At 35.7% G+C, this 22,497-nt stretch overlaps 1 protein-coding gene across 1 annotated transcript in view; it reads left to right on the plus strand.

Moving 5' to 3' along the window:
• Positions 1-14,543: 14,543 nt before the first annotated feature.
• The window catches only part of LOC138327581 (uncharacterized), a 79,500-nt gene continuing 71,546 nt past the window's right edge, over positions 14,544-22,497 (plus strand). The window contains exon 1 of the mRNA XM_069273777.1: positions 14,544-14,561. The gene's annotated coding sequence lies outside the window, so the exon portion shown is untranslated. The remainder of the gene's footprint in view (positions 14,562-22,497) is intronic.

A 22,497-nucleotide genomic window follows, 5' to 3' on the forward strand; every position in this document is an offset into this window, starting at 1 on the left:
AATACAATCCTTTCCGAAACGAAAAATTCAATTAACCAAATTGCTTCTTAATTGTTTTTTATTTTCATAATATGGATTCAAAATAGTGATAAGCACATCTAAAATTGTTAAACAAAATCATTTTTTTTTCTTATATGAAAATCCAATGTACACCTTACTTGATTAATTGTCTACATGTAGATGGCGACGATCGTCAAAATTTGGACCCACGGAGTGTCATGATAGACATTTTAAGACGTTTTTATGAGTTTAAATACAAAAATTCGGTAAAAATCGTAATCTACATGGTGTATATTCCACATTTGAGAAGGAAACAATGGATCCTGATAAAGACAAAAAAACCATTACATGAATAGTTTTGATTTAAAATTCATATTTAAAGTAAGTTTCACAAAAAAGGTTACTACAATCAGTTGGTAATGAGCAATAAATTTGAATTTTTCAAAATCCTACACAACTATACAAAGTGCTGTCACTAAGACGAAAAGCAGCGAAAAATTTCAATGCATGATATTTACGATAAACCATTTTGATCTTCATTCAATTAAATGTTTTTTGCAATGAATTTATATAAAGAAGGTTGCACATCATATAAAGAAGTGTGTAAAATTAAAAAAAATTGTCCGAATATAAATTTTAATTTTAGCTACATATTATAAAGGAAAGGTATGCCCATCGAATATCTCGATATAATGACGGAGCAATAAATGGTATTATGTATCGAAAATAACACGGAATTACCGAATATAAAGATAAAAGCAATTAATAAGATATAATGTCCATGGTATCAACTTATATATGTTTATTTATCCCGCCCTGGTATCCGATTAAATAATAACCCAGTACATTTACGTAGCCCGAGGTCATATTTTTTAAATTATACCAGGGCGGTATAACACATATGAACAAAACTGGGTCCTTTTTTTTTTACTAAAATTATTTTTTTGGCAAAAATTCTCTAATTGCATGTTATTTACAAGGAAATTAAAGGTTTTGACCATAGGACAAACCTTGAACCTAAATGAATTTGCGTAATGTAACTTCTTTGCTTATTATTAAATGACTTAGATATCGGAGATTAGCAATTAACACACAAGGTCAATTACACTGTGAATGTATCATAATTAGCCAATGTCCTCTCAAATAAAAATGGATCGTTGACTTTAAATGATTATATAAAAATATGATAACGTTTCATTCGTAAAATGAACAATGATGTTGTTTGTATTAACTGAATTTCTATGTGCCACACAGAAATTGGACTAATTGTGTACTTTTCTTTTGCATTTTGTTTTTCAATTATATTTTGAAATATGTACCAGAAACATACAGGAAAAAAAGTCGGTCAGGCCACGAAATATTTTTCAGAGAATTATACATTCACCCAGATAAGATACAACAAAAGGATTTTATTTTGTCCGCAAACTTCAGTTTGCCAAAAACGGGTATGCTTTTCAAGGATATCTTATTGTTTTAGCATAAAATTATGTAATAAAAAATCGGAAAAAAAATGAAGTAAAATGATGGACCGGCAGGTATTGAAACGAACTGCTTCCTCGTCTCTACTTGAGGGTTTCTCACTCAAGTCTAAAATACTGGGTTGTGATCACAGATCAATAACTCAACGCTTCAATACAAGTTCATACATATAATTCTGGTTCTGCAGATACAGAGTCACAAGTGTGTAATCATGTGTAATCACACTCTCTATCACTCTAATTACTGTACAATTAGAGATTATGCCAGAATATAGAAGTTATAAATGGTAGCGAGTACAAATGTACAATTATCTAAGTTGATAGTTAAACTCCCTGTTATAATATATGACTTGTCTTTTTATAAAGAAACAACAAAGTGATAACTAAGATGCAATAGCAACAATCGCGACAACAGAATAAAGATAATAGTAACTCTGTATATTTAGTTAGTAGTTTATAGAAATTGATCAATATGCATCAATTTCTCTATTACAAGAATTCAACCCAAATATCTTGTAATAGATATACAAGAGAACCCTAGTCTCTTGTATTAACACACGTAATTATCTACAATTATTTATGGAAATTGAGCAATGCATCAATTTCCCTATTACAAGATTCACAATTCCAAATATCTTGTAATAGAAATACTCAAGGCTTTTTAAACCACTGTGTTTGTAATGAACAAAAGTATTTATAGAAATTGATCAATTATCAATTTCACTATTACAAGATTAACTATAATATCTTGTAATTATGGTGGCTGATTACGGCCATCTCGTGTTGTTGTGTTGTCGCCTTGTCGTGTTGTCGCCTTGTCGAGTTGTCGCGGTCTCAAACTGCGACAACCCGAGATTTAACAGTTAAAATGTCGACTTGTCGCGTTTTCGAACCGCGACAAGTCGACAACACGACAAGACGACAAGTCGACAACACGACAAGTCGACATTTCAAACACGCTAATTAGCGCGTACAGAATCTCGTGTTGTCGCGGTAAAATGTCGACTTGTCGTGTTGTCGAGTTGTCGACTTGTCGTGTTGTCGCCTTGTCGTGTTGTCGACTTGTCGTGTTGTCGAGTTGTCGACTTGTCGCCTTCCTGTTACACATGCGCAAATCATATGTATGGTGGCATATTTCTGCCATCGTGTTATTTTAGGTCGAGTTATGTAACGTAACTTTGCCGAGATAATTATGTCGACCTGTCGAGTTATATCATGAGTTGTTGAGATATTTATGTCGGCAAGTCGACTTACATCACGGAAAGTCGACTTACATCCTGGAAAATTGACTTACTTTATTACGACGAGATCCACGATAGTCAGTCGCGATAGTATGACTCGACTTTCCAATATGAATATGTGGACTTGTCGTGTTAAAACTCATCTTATCGACATAAATATCTCAACTAGTCATGTTATAACTTGACTTGTCGACATAACTATCTAGTCAAAGTTGAGTTACCCTAAGTCGACCTAAATTAACTCGATGGCAGAAATATGCCACCATACATATGAAATAACCACTATCTTTGAATATAGAAAGCTGAAGTCAGTGCTTGTGAATATTTGGTGTGTTTGTAAGATATTCGATGTTCAAAATTGTTAAAAAATTATATTTTTCCCCATTATTAACTCTTTTGAAATGTATTATACTTAACGGAAATCATAATATTAAATTAATTGAATATTAACAAAACAAAGGATATTGTCAGAACACAGAACAAAAATGTTTGTACAATGAACAGTAACAGAGAGGACAAATGTACATGTATATTAACTTAATATTGTAAAATCTCCTTTACAAAATATTGTGTTATTACTCGGTTAAAACTTATTATTCAATTTGAAGAATTGAAGAGAACACGGATGATAAGACGAAATATTATCTATTATTACTAATTACTGTAATAGGTTATGTGTGCAGTACATCAAACAATAACCTTAATTTAAGATCTAATAAAGAATTTGATTTAAAACGATAAGAAAAAATCATTAAAACTTTCATTTAGTCCAAAGCGTTATAGAACAGATAAGGTGTTGTGCCCCATCTTTCTAGTAATTAGTTCATCTATTTTGATCATCTGCATGCATCACAACGTATATAATGTTAATATTCTTATTTATAAAATTTGTTTATTGTAATACAGCAAGATTTAACCCTCGAAAGTTTGATTGTGCATTTTGACTACAGTAATTCATACAATAGTAATCAAATGCTGTAGCATAGATACTTCCAGTAGACATTTAATATAATGGAACTCTTGCAAAAGAAAAGAACACAATTAGTTTTTCTGGGTCTAGAAATTCCTAATACATAAAACATGTGTTCATTTTACGAAATGAATATCATAATTATATAATAATCTTTCTCAAAGCGATCAATTTGTGGTTAAGAGAGGCTTGGCTTATTATGATACATCCAAGTATAATTGACCTGTGTTAATATGGTCCGAGTGCAAAGTCAATAAAAGCAACTCAAGTTACATTACGCAAACATTGAGTTCTTCAGGGTGGTGTCCTATGGTCGATGTTTTTTCTTGTAAGTAACATGCACATTAGAGAATGCTTTGATACTTGCCAAAGAAAATAATATCTAGTATAAAAAATAAGGACCTCAGTTTCGGTTCATATGGTGTTATACCGCCCTGGTATAATTTAAAATAATGACCTCGGGCTACGGTCTGGGTTATTATTTATTCTACCAGGGCGGGACAACAACATATATACATCCTTATGCATGTATATCTGCAGTGCTTTTGTCTATATATTCGGTAATTCCTGTGTTATATTTGATACATTTACCATTATGCTCCGTCGTTATATCGAGATATTCGATGCCTTTTCCTTTATATTATGTAGCTAAAATTAAACTTTATATTCGGTACAAATTTCTTTAAATTCTGTACACACTTCTTTATATGATGTGCAGCCTTCTTTATATAATGTGCAAACATTTATGTAATGAAGATCAAATCCGGCTTATAATATTTGCATAATTTTTCGGCTGATTTCGTCTTAGTGACATCACTTTGAATAGTTGTGTAGGATTTTGAAAAGGAAATTATTGCTCTTACCAACGGTAGTAACCGTTTTTGTGAAGATTTACTATAAATATGATTTTTAACCGCTAAAACTTCATATAGGTGGACTACGTTTTGTTTGTCTCGGGATCTATCCATCCTTCTCAATATATATATCACCATGTAGATTACGATTTTACCGATTTTTGTATTTAAACTCATAAAACGTCCAAAATAGACTATGCATGACACTCTGGTGGGTCAAAATCATTGGGTCGCCATCTACATGTAGACAATTAATCCTGTGTCTATATTGGATCACCAATATAAGAAGAAAAAAATTGATTTTGTTTTTAATTTTTAGATGTGCTACTATTTTGTTAATTCATATCACGAAAATAAAAACAATTAAGAAGCAAACGCTAATTGAATTCTTCGTTTCGGAAAGGTAGTTGGTCTTAAAAGCTGTATATATGTGCCGTAATTTTCATACTCACGAATCAAGAGCTTTTGGATATTTTATTCACCATCAACCTTTCGAAAATTACATTTACAAGTATGAATAAGAACTGAAAATGATTTTGACAGTACATATGCGGTCAGGCTATAAAGCCAAGATGTGGTCTACAATTTCATTTAACATTTTTATAAAGTAATAAGAAATTATAAAGTGATTACTGCAGGTATGCATTTATCTTAACATACATAAGACATAAATTCTGACTTGTAAATAATGTTTACAAGGCATCGTACATGGTTTTCTGACCATTTGAATGATTATCACACCTTAAAAGAACCTGATGGTTTTCAATAGTTTCTTGAAGAAAAAAATGCATGCCTAGTTACGACACATATAACTTAATTAATCAAAACATAAAATCGGGTAATTAATAAAACAAAATGTTCCCAGCCGTCATACATCATCTATGATATAGGTATATGTATATAATATCCGAATAGCGTATATTGAACTTTGATTCCTAGGCGTGGCAACATTATAAGATTTTTCAAATATGTAGATCTGTTACCCTGTTGAGATCAGCCGCTTGATTTTTACACTTCAACTTATCCTAAACATGTTCCCTAACAGGCTTAGTTGAATTCGGACCAGTTGAGAAGGTGATCGAATTGTTATATTTAATGGTGATAGACGACAAATAAAAGTGATGTCGATAGGTCACCTGCCTGGGTGACCACCTTATCCTTAATAGTCCGAAGGCCTGTTAATCTGAACGTCCGTTAGTCCGAACGACCGTTAGTCCTAAGGCCCATAAGTCGGAAAGTCTGATAGTCCGATAACCGATATAAATGTACAGACTTAATTACAAGACTCAGTAGTAAACTTGCTAAGATATGTGTAACTCTAAATTGACATCATCTCTATGTGACCCACGGATGATTGCACTGCACTACGCTACAATTATCACAAATGTAACGTAGGGTCACCGACAAAAAACGAAATGAAATTGTGAAAAAAACATAATCTTGCAATACATGTACGTTAAACGTATCCGATATGAAAGAGTGTATATTTACACTGCAATCCTGGTTATTAGTTTCCCTGAAATTACCATTATGCGAACCATTTTCATCATTGAAAAAGGAGAGAATAAACAAGTAAAAGGAAGCAGGAAACACAAAAATAAGTCGTGAAATACATATTTCAAACATGTAGGCAGGTTAGAATTGGTGATATATATCATCCATTCATGCAGCCATGTTATCCCTAATGCAATCAAATTGCAGTACACATAAGCTTTACATTAGGCGTATGTTTGTAAGATAATTCATAAAATGTATATTTATGTGACATCTTATAAAATGTAAGATATTTTCTATCTCTTTATGATTTTTTTTTATTTATAATTTTGATTTATTTTTTATCATGCAATGCTCATTGAAGAAATCACAACTTGCCGTCCATAGAAGTTTGCAGTTAAATAATTTTAAAGAATTCCCGAAAAATGTGTTTATCACAATTTATTGAAAACATGTCAAACTATAAATTTACATGAAGTAAAACAACTACATAATTGCAATATTTTCTAATTTTCGGATTAACGGGCCTTCGAACTATTAGGCCTTAGCGGTTCAAGTGACCTTAAAATTAACAGATGACGATTACTGCTTACTAATCAGACCATTATTACACGATTATCATATAATAAACAAATTATTGAAATTCATAGTTCAGAGAAAGAATACTTTGACAACTCTTGGTAAAGAAATTGTTAACAAATATCTTCATCTAGCTACAGCCACATGCACACAATTATTTTCATAAGCAATCCAATATGGCGAGTGTTATCCATTGTTTGCGCATGTGTAGCAGGAAGGCGACAAGTCGACAACTCGACAACACGACAAGTCGACAACACGACAAGGCGACAACACGACAAGTCGACAACTCGACAACACGACAAGTCGACATTTTACCGCGACAACACGAGATTCTGTACGCGCTAATTAGCGTGTTTGAAATGTCGACTTGTCGTGTTGTCGACTTGTCGTCTTATCGTGTTGTCGACTTGTCGCGGTTCGAAAACGCGACAAGTCGACATTTTAACTGTTAAATCTCGGGTTGTCGCAGTTTGAGACCGCGACAACTCGACAAGGCGACAACACGACAAGGCGACAACACAACAACACGAGATGGCCGTAATCAGCCACCATAGAAGTAACTCTGACATACAAAGTATTCAAATCAATTTGCGCTTACCAAAACCCAAAAATAAAGAACATTAAAGCACACTGGAGGAGTATTAATCATTTAAAAGCACTATAACAAAAACATTGAGCACAACTAATCATACAAGAATATTGAGCACAAGAACAAAGGAACATAGAGTACTAGAACAAAGGAATATCGAGTATAAGAACAAAGGAATATTGAGTATTAGAAGAAAAAATATTGAGTATTAAAGAAATATTGTGTACTAGAACAAAGGGATATTGTGTACTAGAACAAAGGAATATTGAGTATTAGAACAAAGGAATATTGAGTATTAGAACAAAGGAATATTGAGTATTAGAACAAAGGAATATTGTGTATTAGAACAAAGGAATATTGGGTACTAGAACAAAGGAATATTGAGTATTAGAACAAAGGAATAATGTGTACTAGAACAAAGGAATATTGAGTATTAGAACAAAGGAATATTGTGTATTAGAACAAAGGAATATTGTGTACTAGAACAAAGGAATATTGAGTATTAGAACAAAGGAATATTGAGTATTAGAACAAAGGAATATTGTGTACTAGAACAAAGGAATATTGAGTATTAGAACAAAGGAATATTGTGTATTAGAACAAAGGAATATTGGGTACTAGAACAAAGGAATATTGAGTATTAGAACAAAGGAATAATGTGTACTAGAACAAAGGAATATTGAGTATTAGAACAAAGAAATATTGTGTATTAGAACAAAGGAATATTGTGTACTAGAACAAAGGAATATTGAGTATTAGAACAAAGGAATATTGAGTATTAGAACAAAGGAATATTGTGTACTAGAACAAAGGAATATTGAGTATTAGAACAAAGGAATATTGTGTACTAGAACAAAGGAATATTGTGTATTAGAACAAAGGGATATTGGGGACTAGAACAAAGGAATATTGAGTATTAGCACAAAAGAATATTGAGTATCAAAACAAAGGATTATTGAGTATTAGAACAAATGAATATTGACTATTAGAACAAAGGAATATTGAGTCGTGCACATTTTTTCAATAATTTTTACCATCTAGTTATTTAAAGTTATACGTGCGTTAAGTGATAGATATTAATCTATCGGCGCTTTTCAGTGAAAATATAATGGAAATGATTGATATTAGTTAAATACTATTCGTGCCATATACACATAGTTTACCTATTATAAGTATTAAGATGAGAATGTTCGGTATTTACTATTAAAATTATACTTTATTATACTTTTGTAATACATGTTATTATTTTTCTGGATTTTTTTGTCACTTCTCATTGGTCAAAAACACAACACGTGATCACCGATAAAAAACTATATTGCACGATTTTTCCGGAAGTAGTTTATAGAAAAAGCATATTGCACGGTTATTTTTAGATAACGTCATCGTCTACGTTACCAAAATGTTTCGTGTTTCTGGCGCTTTGAAACAAACGCTTTGATGACCTGAGTTTGAAGCGTAACCAAAAAAACGTGATAAACGACGTTGATTGTTTCGGTTTCTAACAAAGATGATGATGACTTCCAATTGATGACTACAGTTTAAGCTTTTAAATTTTCAACATAAACACGGTAGGAGAGAAGGAAATAATCGAATGACATTCATTACGCGTCTGGAGCCATTGAATAGTGAATACGTTTGATGTTTATTTTTTAAATTCCACCTAGGCTTGTTACAACATTACATGTATCGACCTCATCAAAATGCTATATTTGTATATCATTATTTTTCTGGAATTTTTGTCACTTCTCATTGGTCAAAAAACGCCACGTGACCACCGATAATATACAAATATAGCATTTCGATGAGGTCGCTACATGGTTATATCAACCAAAAAAAAATATTTACCGAGGATGTAGTCCGAGGTCGATATTTATTCTGTGGTCGATATAACCATGTATTGACCGAAATCAAAATGCTATAATTGTTTTATTATTTTTCTGGATTTTTTTTACATTTTGAAATGAGCATGAAACTAAATAAGCACAAATTGTAAATTCCGCTTCGTGAAGACAGTTACAATCCTACGATTTTTTCGGAAGTACTTTATAGAAAAAGTATATTGCACGGTTATTTTTGGATAACGTTACCGTCTACGTTACCAAAACGCTTGGTGTTCCTAGCGCTTTGAAACAAACGCTTAGGTGACCTGATTTTGAAGCGTAACCACAAAAATGTGACAGACGACGTTGATTGTTTCGGTTAAATTGACTTCCAGCTGATGACTACAGTTTAAACTTTTAGATTTTCAACATAAACACGGTAGGAGAGTAGGGAATAATCGAATAACATTCATAAAGCATCTGGAGCCATTGAATAGTGAATACGTTTGATGTTTATTTTTAAATTTTTACCTTGTCTAGTTACAACACTTAGGCCTTGGCTAATTCTGCTGTATGTATACGATTTTTATTTTACGGAATGGAGTATTAAGCATAAGAAAATGTATCTTAATGTCAATCTGAATCTGTTAATATATGTTCGACGTCGAAATGTATTATTTCAACGGAGAACAAAATATACATTTAATTGACTGTGTCATTAAGACTCGGAGCTACATGTATAATGGAGCACTTGACCATGTATGCAATTTACAATCACGCATGCACCGGGTGTAATAAAAGCGTGAAATGCATCAATTGATACTGTTTTCATATGTTGTTTTTAAATCAAATTTGTTATAAAATCACAAGATTGTAAATGTCATTACGAAGCAGAATTTAGCATTGCGATGGTTATTTAGTTTCACATTCATTTGAAAATGTCAAAAATCTAGAAAAATAATGCAAGGAACTCTTCTGGGTAGGAGGTAGAAAACGTTGATTTGGTCATGTGACCGCGAAAAATTCAGGGCACATTTTTCCGTTAAGGCGGTTACACTTATAGGCAGGGAATAACAATGTCCGGGTAAAGGTCATAGTCGGTAATACTTGCTCGATAACGGAACTTAGATAAACTGTTGTGTTATGTGTTTCTATTTGTTATTGATTTTTTGGAAAATGCACCCAGGTAAGCTATGAAATATTTGTGAGTGAGACGTCAGATACCGCTGATTTCCAACTGCTAGGCGACATCTCCATTTAATTTGTCGCCTGTCATTTCCGTATGAAGTGTCTAAATTCAATTTTCGTGCATATTTAGATTATATTTAGTACAATATGTTCTGATAATTAATGTTAAATGTTGTATCATGATATGTAATTTTCTACCCGCGTTCAATCATTATATATGCCGCCATTTTGTTTCAAATGTGTCCTAAATTAAGTCAAGTGGTGATGAAAGTCACATGACTAAACTGATTGAATGTTGTACCCCGGAATCGGCGTATTGTAGCATTTTGATTTCGGTCAATATATGGTTATATCGACCACAGGAAAAATATTGACCTCCGAGGTCAATATTTTTTCTTTGGTCGATATAACCATGTATCGACCGAAATCAAAAATGCTATATTTGTATATTATATGATAAGTACATGTACATGTTGGTCAAATAATGATGAAATTACACTATTTTAAAATTGTGTAATGCATGTAAAAATCATGAAATATTGAAGAACACGTCAAAATTCTTGTAAAGCTACAAGTAAATCCAATGTAAAGATATTGAAGCAGACTATACAAATTGGGAGAAAGGAGAACACACCGTTTTAAGGAAGAGATAAGATGATAAGTTAGTATTATAGGTAAGCTTTGGGGACAAAATTATCAAACTCGTTTTACATTATCCTTTTAAAAATAAAATCAGTGTGGGAGTATGTGTGTACCTATTGAGAGAGACAGGGTTATTTGTTTGTAATGGTCTGTTAGAAAAGGAAGTAGTGTCATTGATAAAGTCATTTAAATTACCCAGAAACTGTTGACAGCCCGCTGCCGCCATGACGGTCGATACATTTACAGGTTACACTTCATACGTGTACAAAGTAGGCGGATAACTGCATCAGTACTCAGGTCGGTGGTTACGAGCGAATAGTTCGGGATTGAGGAATCATTATTTTGACGATTCTATTGGGAAAACTGCAGTTATCAAGTGCAACTAGTAAATCTGTGATAAAAGTATAAGTGCTCAGATACTAGGACCGATATACTCTCACGATTGAAGACAATTTTACAGGTATGTAGCAGTTAATCATTCTGGCTATTAATAACAAGCTTTTGCCACGAAATTATTTTTTTCTAGTGTATAGGTAGCGGGACCTCCTAATTATATATGAAAATGAGTGTAAGTATGAAATAAAATCCATATTAGTTATTAATACAATTGAACATTAAAAGCGTCTCTCAATAATCCAATCTGATTACAATATGATCGTAGTGTATAATGATGATTTTAGTACATGTACCTAAAATTGACATGTAGATGTAAGACTTTGCCAAAACTATTAATATTGTTTTCATTACGTACTTATACATTGTAAATTGTATATTATACTCTATCATTGCTAATTAAATCAAAGGGTTTTATTTTACCAAATATTTTCAAAAGCCACACGATGAATACAAATATATGTAATATTTTCATTTTATCACCTTTACATGCTTCCGTACTATTGTTTAAAACATAAGTTGATGAAAATGTTCTCGTGGCTGTCGGAGTGTAAATTCATGTACAGTGGCATACGTGAAGGAAAATTTTAAAACAAACATACACATTTTACTGTTTTTTTTTTTTTCAATAAGTGGGGTCGTTTTCTTTTGAAAAGCAGTTGTTTTTTATCCGTCTGAATCCGCGCCTGCTAATATTCTCAGTAATGAAACTCTTGTGATAGAGGTGTCTCGGTAACGTTATTCTATGTAATTCATCGATATATGTAGAGTTGGAAAACTTTCTGATAAACCGGAAACAGGAAGTCAACACAAGACCTGCCTTAGTACCAATTCTCTCCGCTAGGCCGCGCTCATGTTGTATTTTCGGGGCGAAGCCTAGCGGAGAGTAGAAAAACTAGGGCAGGCAATCCAGTCCAGCATCGCGCAAGACAGTATCCAAAGTCACACTCTCGCGTGATTACAAAATCACACTCTCGCGTAATTACAAACAAGTAACGCTCGCAAAAATTCAAAATGAAAACAAGGGAAAGATAAACCTTCCAATTTATTCTAACCTGAATCTAACAATTACATTTTGTCCTGAATCTTAACTTAAAAGCCGTTTTACGTGAGCAGTTGCTTCGGAATGTTCCGCCTGGCAACGGGGAATGACGTTGAGATATAATTTGAAGTGGACAGGGATATCTCAATCCTCGTGAAAGATTTTGGCCGTCAACCCTCGGCAAGCCTCGTGTTGACCGGCCAAAATCTTTCACTCGGGTTGAGATATCCCTGTCCACTTCACAGACCCATGTAAGATTCTATTATTCTCCCATACATGACAGGGTTATTCCGCGGTTGCTAGGGAAAAGATAACTCTGTCTTTTACCGGGGTAGGGGAAAGATAGCTCACACGCGCTAGACAATGACGTGACGTCATCAATACATGCGGTGCCTATTGTCGGCGACGTCATTAATTTTGACGCACTGTGACGTTCCTTTGATCGCGGCGCTTAATGTTTCTAAAAACTGCATTTTCATGATGTTTTGTTAAAGTATGGGAGCAAAAGAATCGTACATGGGCGGGCCGGGTCTATCAAGTGGACAGGGATATCTCCACCCGAGTGAAAGATTTTGGCTGGTCAACTCAAGGCTTGCCGAGGGTTGGCGGCCATTATCTTTCACGAGAAAGATTCGTGAAAGATTTTGGCTGGTCAACCCTCGGCAAGCCTCGGGTTTACTGGCCAGAATCTTTCACTCGTGTTGAGATATCCCTGTCCACTTCACAGATCCATGTAAGATTCTATTAATGACATGCGGCATGTTTATAGGTAGAAATCATGTTTGATATATTTTTTTACACGTAGAACTACTGTACATACGTAGCTATGAAGGAAAATGAGACTAACGTCATGTAACCCAGATTGGCACACATTTTTCTTATTTTTAAGCATCTATTTGTCAGATTGCAATAAAATTCCAATTTTTGTATCAATCTTACAAATAGAGCCTATCATCTGTCTGTTGGTTTATGTTTGGAATTCTTTCTGCACGTGTTTCCATAAATAGCATCCTTGGATACAGGTCTGGAACGCACCTGCTATCAACCAGGTGCGCGTACCCAGATTGGCACACCCAGGTAAAAACAGTGAGCATAGAAAAATATCGGGATATTTCAAATATAATTTGACTTATATTGAAACTACAATACAAAAATCAACAATTAATGCCATTGAACACTTTTCTCTATATGTATTATTTGGATGATTGACGTCAAAATCAATGTAGTCATTACGCAGGTAAAATTTCATCTTTATGGTTATCACTTACCTTTCTTACATAATTTTTACGACAATATTTAGGCATATTTTGCCTTTGTAAGCTTTGTGTGTGTTTTACTGTTAAATAAACATATAAATGGCATAAGGGAAGTAACTCTTGGATGTATAAGTGCTATTCGAGCGCACCTTTGTTTCATTTCGCATGCGCACATTATCTCAGATGAAAAATTTCCATACTAGAAAATCAACATTTACTGAGGATAAAACAGCTCTGAACTATGAAACTACCAAGTAACTGACAACTAAATTGATTAAATTTGTGTTCTAGACATAGTTTATACCATTTCCACACTTTTTAGAGCAGACTATTGAGCGAAAAGTGGAAAACTAGAGTCATCGCACGGGGCAATATTTACCGTAACACTTGATTTCAGGTATTTTCTCAAGTTTATAGCTGAACAAAATCCCTCCTAGCTATGGTCATGTGGAAATATCACCATTAAAGTATTTCATGATGATCAGGGAATAATTATAGCAACAGCTGAAAGAAAATTTCCAAAGTGAATTAAAACGGAAGCAATATTATCGAAAAGTGTGCCATTTTGGGTAGCGTGCCAATTTGGGTAACATGACGACTAGATCTAGTGTTAAACGCCTTAACTTGGTCATTAGGAAATGTATAAGAATTATGATTAGACTTTCTTTTATAGAGTCGTGTACCAAAAGTCCTCGTAATTTGAGTTTTCCCTACTACATATTCTATGTATTTTTACATTTTGTCTTAGATTTTTCCTGATCTCATCTAGGCGCGAATTTTAATCAAATTTGGCATCCTTGTAGAAAATTATCTACACTTTCAGCCCATAATATTTACAAAATTTTTCCTTTATGCCCTTTTTGAAAAAAAAAAACAAAAAACAAAACGCACAAAACTTTTTCGTTGCTATTTTGGAAAGTACAAATGTAAATCGGTCTGGTACGGTCAACCGGAACAAATTTATAGGTAATCATTTTCAGTACGGCATTTCCGGTTGATCGTCTGCTCAAAGGTGAGTGCATGGTATGTGTCATAGAATTTGAACGAACGTTAGACTGGGGTTTTCTTTGATTTTAAGAGAAATATTTGATTTTCAACACAATGGAAACCTTATGTTGTATAGTTTACTCCAACTTTTACATTTAAACATCTAAAATGAGGCAATTCATCGACCCAGAATGCTGAGTCCATAACGAAATCACAAAAAATGTCTACTGCAGTAGATGTAGGCTAAATGTGGAAATGGAATGTGTGTATAACTAGCTATGGTATTTATCACCCATTTTTTTTTTTTTGTTTTTTTTTATTTTACATTTTATACATTCTCTTTGGTGGTGTACGTATTACTTTTTATATACAAATTTAGTCCGCTCTGCAACATGCCAATTGTCCTGTTTAAAGAAAACTACCGTTAAAATTGTTCCGGCCTAGTATATGCACTTCCTAAGCCTAAGCAACTTGTGATTTCGACACAATATATTGTTTAGTTTAATTCAGTAATAAGTAAGCATTTTACAAGTAGTAGCTTCCCAAAAGTATTAGCTACCAGTACTGCATTATTTATTAGCAAATTTTATAGGAAAGTTGGACTGATTGTTTTGTTAGCTGGCATAGTTCTAATGACAATTCATTTTTGAAGAATGATAATTTGAAGGCCCACTACCTTTGCGAAACAAAACAAAAAATTCCTCAAATGGACAATTCAGTCTAAGAGTACATTAAAATTTGATTATACATAAAATATATATCTGAAACAAACCATTCAGTTCTAATGGAAATGAGGTTAGTTGGTTTCACTGAGATATGCCAGAAAAGCCCACCGTAGTGAAATGTATGTGAAATATTACACATTGTGGTCGGAGGTCTTGTATGCCGAACATTGGCCCTTGTTAGTGCAGTATAGACATGTTTATATAGAACCACTCAAACCATTTATACAGTTGTGTGTTTACATTATTAGGTGCATGTTCTTGTCTAAATATAATTTCACCAACTTCTCCAGTGGTTTTGTATTGTATTTGATTCAAGGATTTGTGCAGTCAAAAATGATAATTTCAGTTCGTGTAGAAACCTTTCCGTGCCGCGCGACTGGAATAACCTATAAGCCGTCGATATCGAGGTCCAAAATTCTGACCGCCCGATTATGCATATTTTCTGGCTCTAAACCGTGTGACGTCATAATAGTCCGTGGCTTATAGCTGTACTATAACTGATGTGCTATCACTTACATCGACGGTCACAGGAAAAGCCAATCAACGATTTTTTATGATTACTTTTGAGTGAGTTAATCATACAATAACTAGCTCGAATGTAAATAACTAAAAGAGTGAAATTCGATTTTTCAAATACTCTAAGTTATGCTCTAATAGCAGATATATTCGTGTAATTATGTAAGAAAATCCACACAGAAATAAAAGTTTCGTTTTTTTGTCGAGGAGTTCAGGAACGAATAAGCTTTAATTAGATAATATTTTCCTGTAGTCTGTATCTTTAATACATTGTGAATTACAAAGTTTGTGAATGTAAAATGAAATTTTACGTAACAATTTAAGAAATCCTTGAGTAAAGTATTGACGTAAGTACACACCGATGATTGATCAGTACAAACATTGTGTTATGTACATTTGTTGCTAACCAAATAAATTGAGAAACATTTATTACAATACCGTAAAACGTTTCAACATGTGGTAGAAAGAATTTATTTTTGATATTATAAAAGATCTAAATATTGAGATATTAAGCAAAACAAACTTTTTTTTCAGACCGTGTGGTCGCTTCCAATTTTAAATCGATATACGAGTAGATACTCCGATATAGATATATTATTAGCCATGCCTTTGGTTTGATGGTTATGTAATACCTGGACCAGGATGTTGTTTACCTGTACACAACGCCATAAAACAATAATGCAAGTTGACTTATTCAGAAACAAAAATGGTTCTAAGAACTATTTCAACTACAGATTTAACCTTAACAATTATTCCAGTCTAGTAATGTAATTACGGAATCGTGGCATACAGTAATCTCCCGTTTCTAAGGTATTAGTAAAAATTCTAAGCATGTATTTTCACCGTTTCGAATCTACATACATGTATAGTCATACAAGATTACAGCATTACCACACTAAATATACTTATTTAAATATCACTATGTATATTTTTGAAAAGGTACAAGATATTATATATCTTTTTATAATGCCTGTATACAAGTAATTTCATTTTTCATTTGAACACTATACATGTATGTGGTTACTTTTTGGATAATACGATAAATGTTCATATATCATACTATTAAATCTCGGTATGATATACAAAAGGATCGGCAATGAGTATACTATTTTTAGGATTTAGTATAATTTGGAATAATGAATTTAAATATACACTTATACTGTAATTTAGAAACATATATCAGAAATATCATTGATGTATTTCTGCTTTTTAGTAAACGTCATGGAAAAAGTTTCAAAGGCAACAATATAGATATGCATATTATTGTCGTTATAAGTTCAGTACTTTAACTCCAATATCACATAACTGATAACCGTCCACGTTTTATTTTTACTCAAAAACTGTGCCGTGTTTGCATCGTTATGGCAGAAGTTTGAAATAAAACCAAGGATTCTAAATATATTCATGCTAAATTTTGGGATTTTAATCGTAAAAAGATAGTGTTACATTATACTGTTTTTATTACACAGAAATTTACATAATATGCTATCTAAATCTCAGTCCAGACTGATCCGAACATCATTTTGATATCGCTATCAAATTGGACTGATTATCTAATCTAAAGTTAGATATATGATTGTTTGAATGTTTGAAATGGTGTAAATGGAATGTTTTGAAACTGAAAATATCAACATCATCAAGATAGAATAACCATTTACTCGAAAAACTCAAATTGTAGATCTAACGTATACGCGTATGTGCTGTAATGTAGGCCCGGACTACTGTTGTATGGTAACTCGAGACACGAGGGCCGTTTTCGTTTATTCGGAACAACCGGTACGACCGTTGGTTAAAGTCATTATTTAAAGTATAAATCCTGACGGACCTGCATTTTTTGATACAGGCCTGTGAGGGCTTTGTCAAGGCTCGTTCGAAAACAATATAAAATCACCAGGTCCGTATTTAATTAATAAACGAACAACTAGGTCCATTCAGTCAAACCGCATAATCGAAAACGGTGAGGTAACAGGCTAGGGCGACATTTATTCAACTACCGGTATCGGTGTACACATACAAATTTGATATTACTCAGCACACGCATAGCGCATACATATGGATTATCAAGTGAACCTATGTAGGATGGACATATGTAACATCTCCCTTTCTTTAAAGGAAAATAAAAATGAAACTTGAATGAACAGAGTCTCTAGAAATACCTTGATGAAATTAAACATTACAAAGTCTCTAGCACTAACTTGTTGCACTTTAACACAATATAGAACACATTCATTAAAGTTCAATCACGATAACTGTCTATTTAAATGTCTTCACACATGATGCACGTCCATGACCTGACGCGACGCGACACGACATTACGCGACACGACACGAAAAAATCTATAAGCCAGCTTCACTGGCACTTTAGCTATCCTACCACTGCGTGTGTACTAGTATGCCTTGGTGAGTTCATGATTATCTCTCGGCTGGGCTGTTTCGGGGTATTGGTAGTCATGATCATGGGACTCTCCGAAACGGACACAATTGGTGGCGCGGTTGACGTTTCCGGAACAGGTTCGTTATCGATCCCAATGGTGGTTCTTCTCGCGTAGGTATAATATATTTACGATTATGCAGATAGCGTTGTCTACCGACATCGACGACATAACTCCGCTGTCCACAAATGTCTACACACTGTCCATATCTCCATTTCTTCTCCGTTGGCAACGGTGCCGTACGGACCGGCTGTCCGATTTGGAGTTCTGGAAGTTCTTTCGCGTGCTTGTCGTACTGTTGTCTCGCGCGTTGTTGTTTTCGCGTTCTGTTTTCGCGAACGTCTGTGACGACGCTTAGCTGTATGAGCACAGTTGCGACAGGTAGTGTCCCTTTAGTACGTCGCGACATAAGTCGTTGTGCTGGACTGCTGTTCATTCCCACGGTAGGGGTGTTCCTCCAATCAAGAATAGCTTTCCATGGATCCTGGTCATCGCGCTTGGTCTTTTTCAAGATTGTTTTCGTGATCTTGACGGCGGATTCTACTTAGCCACTCGACTGGCTATGGTAAGGTAATGAGGTGGTGTGGTCAAACTCCCACTCTCGCGCGAATTCTGCGAATTCCGAACTGCTGAATTGGGGTCCATTATCAGACATAACGATAAAGTGTCGTTTGAGACGGACAATCACTGCGGCTGCTGTAGAGTTTGCATTTGGTAGGGCGTCAGTTTCCCAGAAATCGGAATAGTAATCGACGGTCACTAAGTAGTCTGTTTTGTGTAGTGTAAAGATATCTACACCAACTTTTCCCCAAGGATGGTCTGGAATATCATGCGTTACCAGGGTTTCCTTCTATTGTCGATTTTCATATTCTCAAAATGTCCCACATTGCTGGACATGGTCTCGGATTTCATTAGCCATGTTGGGCCAGAATAATCCTTCGCGGGCCTTCCTCAGAGATGATGCTATTCCCTGGTGGCTTGAATGTATCCTGGTGAGCATTTCCTTACGGAGTAGCTTGGGAATTACGACTCGGCTTCCTTTGAACAGTATTCCATTGTGTACCGTCAGTTCGTCCCGAAAGTTCCAATACGTATTGCTGCCGGTACCTCCTCCTTTGTCTCAGGCCACCAAGACAATATCACTGATTTTAATGTCTGTAGACACGTGTCTTGGGTTGTGTGACATTGGATTTGTTTGAGGCGCGGTTCACTAATATTGAGCGTCTCTGTAAAGTTCACCTGCTCATACCCTAATCTATGGTCACTGGACTCAATAGAGCTTCCGAGGGGGCAAATAGGCTCGCGAAAGAGTGTCGGCCACGTACATCTTTTTTTCCTTTTGTGTACTTTACCTTCAGGGTGTAAGCTTTCAGACGAAGCAACATTCTTTGCAGTCGTTTGGGTGCGGCTTTGAGAGGCTTCTTGAAAATACTCTTGAGTCGAATGTTCTGAGCACACAGCTACCAAGTCTCTGCCAAGTATATACTGGTCAAAGCGTTCACACGCGAATACGATAGCGAGACACTCTTTTTCTATCTGAGCGTACCGTTGCTCAGTTTGCGGAAGCGCACGGGACGCGTACACGACCGGCATGCCATCTTGAAGTAACGCCGCTCCAAGGCCAACGTCACTGGCATCACACTGCATAGTGAGTTCTTTGTTTACGTCATAATATTTTAACACTGGCTGATTAGTAATCTGGTTCGCCACCTTCTGAAAGGCATCTTCTTGTTGCGATTGCCATGTCCAAACAGCATCCTTCGTGGTAAGTCTGCATAGTGGCTCAATGGTCTCAGATAGGTGTGGTACGAATTTTGCGAGGTAAGTGACGAAGCCAACAAAACGTTGTACAGCTTTCATATCTTTGGGTTTCGGCATTTCTGTGATAGCTTGTACCTCTGCCGGGTCTGGGCGAATACCTTCAGAGGTCAAGAGGTGTCCCATGTACCGGACTTCAGTCTGTCAAAGCTTAAGCTTGTCGCGACGGACCTTAGGTTTGCGTCGTGGTCTGGGAATGCCTTATCCATAGTGTCACCACTGCCGTAGACTAGGATATCGTCGACTATGACCTCTGACCTTGCCAAATTCTCGAATGCCCCATGCTGCCTACGCTGGAAATCTTCGGGCGCCGAGGATATTCCGAAGTGCATGCGAAGCCATCTGTATCTCCCGAATAGGGTCCAGAAAGTAGTTAGGTAACTGCACTGCGTATCTAGTTTGATGTGCCAGAAACCGTCTTTGGCGTCAAGTACGTTGAAAACTTTGGCTCTCGACAAGTTCGGTAGGATGTCCTCAACTCAACTGTCGTCATAGGGTAGTGTGACCTCTTGATCACGTGGTTAAGATCCTTAGGGTCAATACAGACGCGAAGCTTGCCGCTTGTCTTCCTGACAACCACCATGCTGCCAATCCAATCCGTAGGGATAGTCACCTTTTGTAGGGCACCTTTAACAACCAGTCTGTCGATTTCCTTACGCAAGTCCTTTTTAAGTGCTTGAGGCACCCTTCTCGGATTATGTTGCACCGGTTTGACTGTTGGATCTAAGTCGATATGGTACTCTCCAGGTAGTTGGCCAAGACCTTCGAACAAATCGGTAAAGTCTGTCATAATATCTTGCTCGGTTAACGGTGTAGCACCTACTGCAGCTTTGATACAGTTAATAGGGTTGACAGTTAGAAGACCCAAATTCTCACATGCTTCAGCAGATAGCAGCGTGGTCTGATCAAAATCAACAACTAATTTCTTTTTGTTTTGGTGACTTTCCCAACTTGACACTGAATGTCGCACTTGCCAAGAGGCTCTAATCTAGTATTGTCATACAGGTTCAGACTAACTCTACTTGGCTCTAGGGAGTGTTCAAAATCCTGTGTGAGGTTGCTGTAATAGCGTTTGCTGATCAAGTTACAGGTTAAGCCTGTGTCCATTTGACATTTCACTTTTCCTGTGACACCTATACTTGGGACTGTCATAGTAATGACAACAAACCAGACACCTGCTTTGAAAATCAAACTGGTTCCTCTTGCCGCATTTTCCACAAAAATTCCCATACGCTGGACACTTTCTCTTGTCACGCTGGTGAGTATCTCCACAGTATTTACAATTGAATGTCGCGTGTTGAGACGTTGACCGCTGTTGATTCGATCAAGGCTTCGTTGTTCATTTTGAGCGTATTTCTTCTTATTCCTATCACTTGATTCCTTGTCGGGTTTACCTTTGTGACGACCTTTGGCTTTACCGTCATACTGAACTTTCTCTTCTGTCGATTGGAATTTTTTCAGTTGATTTTCGGTCATCTCGCTCGTTCGACACACATCTATTGCCTATCCTAGGCTTAACTTTGGCTCTCAGAGCATTCTACTCCTTGCTACTCCTTGCTGCACTATATCTTGTAGCCAGGACAAGCTTATCACGGATCATATCGTCTCTAATTATAAGTGGACCAAATTCACAAGAGTCTGATAACTTTCTTAATCTGGTAATGCAATTGTCAACAGTTTCATTTGTTTGGTCTGCTGTATTAAAAACATACCTGTCATATATGACGTTCGTCCGTGGTTCGAAATACTCCTCTAAGGCTGTGAGAACTTCCGAGAGGACCTTCCTGTTCTCCTCCGTAATGTCAAGGTGTTGGTAGATTTGAAAGCAATACTTACCCCATCACAGACAGAAGGGTTGCAACACGGATTTTTCATCTTTTTTGTCCAACTCCGTTGCTGTTTTGTAGTTTTTCCATTGAGAGCGGAAACATTTCCAGTTTGTTTTCACATCCCCATGTGCATCCATCGGTGCTGGAGGCGGAATTCCTTTTGCTGCCGCCATGTTTGTCTCGTCTGGCTCACAATCGGTTTGCTCTTCACCGTTGGAGCGGTAAAACCACGTGGGTATGATCAGCAAGGAAATTTTGCTGGCGATAAAGTCGAAATAGGGTAAACGTAGGGTTCATTCAGGCTTTACACACACTCTGCCGTGTTAACTGAAATGTTCCGTCGTTGTTCTTCCCTTCCTTTCGCTGCTTAGCCGGATATTTCCAACGCTGTAGCCATTCTGACACCATGTATGATAACTCCAGACACGAGGTAACATGGCGACATTTATTCAACTACAGCTCAAACTCGTGACGTCACCGGTATCGGTGTACACATACAAAGTTGATATTACTCAGCACACATAGCGCATACATATGGATTATCAAGTGAACCTATGTAGGATTGACATATGTAACAACTGTGACATCATAAGACCACGTGACCGCCTAGCTCGTTATCTCTGAACCGTAGTCGATACTACC

This window comes from Argopecten irradians, chromosome 7 (genome assembly GCF_041381155.1).
Source record: "Argopecten irradians isolate NY chromosome 7, Ai_NY, whole genome shotgun sequence".
Lineage (NCBI taxonomy): Eukaryota > Metazoa > Mollusca > Bivalvia > Pectinida > Pectinidae > Argopecten > Argopecten irradians.